The sequence below is a fragment of the Balaenoptera ricei genome, chromosome 7 (genome assembly GCF_028023285.1).
Source record: "Balaenoptera ricei isolate mBalRic1 chromosome 7, mBalRic1.hap2, whole genome shotgun sequence".
Taxonomy (NCBI): Eukaryota; Metazoa; Chordata; class Mammalia; order Artiodactyla; family Balaenopteridae; genus Balaenoptera; species Balaenoptera ricei.
The window spans coordinates 68415115-68416241 of record NC_082645.1 but is presented as its reverse complement, the minus strand read 5'-3'; the positions used below and the strand labels follow the sequence as shown (position 1 = coordinate 68416241).

Sequence of the window (1127 nt, the reverse complement as noted above, 5' to 3'; positions counted from 1 at the left end):
GACAGGACCTCAGAAATTCTCTGATGAGATCCAAATCCCTCAGTTTCTAGGTAAGGGGACGACCAATTAAGGTAAAAAGACTTATCCAAGGACACACAGCTGGTTAGACACAGTATCCTTGGCTATTAAAGGAAATGATCACATTTTGACACCAATGACATTTTCACTGCCTTCATACTTAAAAAGATGAAGCAAGTGATGCCTGTCATAGTGTGCCCGACTCCCACCTGATCCCCTATCCTTATTTCCTCTTTGAATATCACACCTTCCTCTTTCTCCATGAGCTTCCCCTTCTCTGATTTTACCTCCTTTTTCTAAACCATCCCTGACTCTCCTCGTCGCACTGGATCCCTCTTTCTCCATGAGCTTCCCCTTCTCTGATTTTACCTCCTTTTTCTAAACCATCCCTGACTCTCCTCGTCGCACTGTATCCCTCTACTTCTCCCCATTCCTGAGCCATAAGATAGTACAGAGTCAGGAATAATGAAGGGGTGCTTGCTTCGGCAGCACATATCCTAAAACTGGAATGATACAGGGAAGATTAGCATGGCCCCTGCGCAAGGAATAATGAAGGGAATCAAGAATATCTATTGCTTATATCACTTTGTAAGCTTTGTCAAAGGTTTTACATCTTGACAGGACATTTCAATATCCCTACTAAAGTGTCTCCATCAAAATGTCCAGCTTTGCAGTAAAGATGAGCCATCAAAAAATCCAGGAAGACTAGAGAAGAAATTTCACATTTTAACTTCTGACTGCCCCGTTATCCATCTGCTTGGTACCTCTCCATTCTCTTGGCCACCACTGTCTCTTGTTCTGGAACCACTGCAGGGCCCAGCTCTGAGTGGGCTCCAGCGAACCTCACACACGCACAATCTGCTGACGGCAATGGGCAGGGTACCCGATGTTCTCTCTCTTTACTGGCTTCCCTACTGCTGTGGATGCGGAAGCCCTCAAAGAACCAAGCATGCACAACTCAGAAGTGGGAAATGGAAGTTACTACAAACTTATTTATCTGCCTCCCTCCCCAATCCACAGGGAAGGTCCTGAGATACAGTTGATACGGCTCTTTGGGGCTAGGTCTCCTGGATCAGGTGTCTGGCCAGCCTGTTTAGATATCCTCTTAT

At 45.7% G+C, this 1127-nt stretch overlaps 1 non-coding gene across 1 annotated transcript; it reads left to right on the top strand.

Moving 5' to 3' along the window:
* Positions 1–491: 491 nt before the first annotated feature.
* On the top strand, positions 492–599 carry LOC132369451 (U6 spliceosomal RNA). Its single transcript, XR_009504425.1, has one exon. It is a non-coding gene; the product is annotated as a U6 spliceosomal RNA (small nuclear RNA).
* Positions 600–1127: the final 528 nt, after the last annotated feature.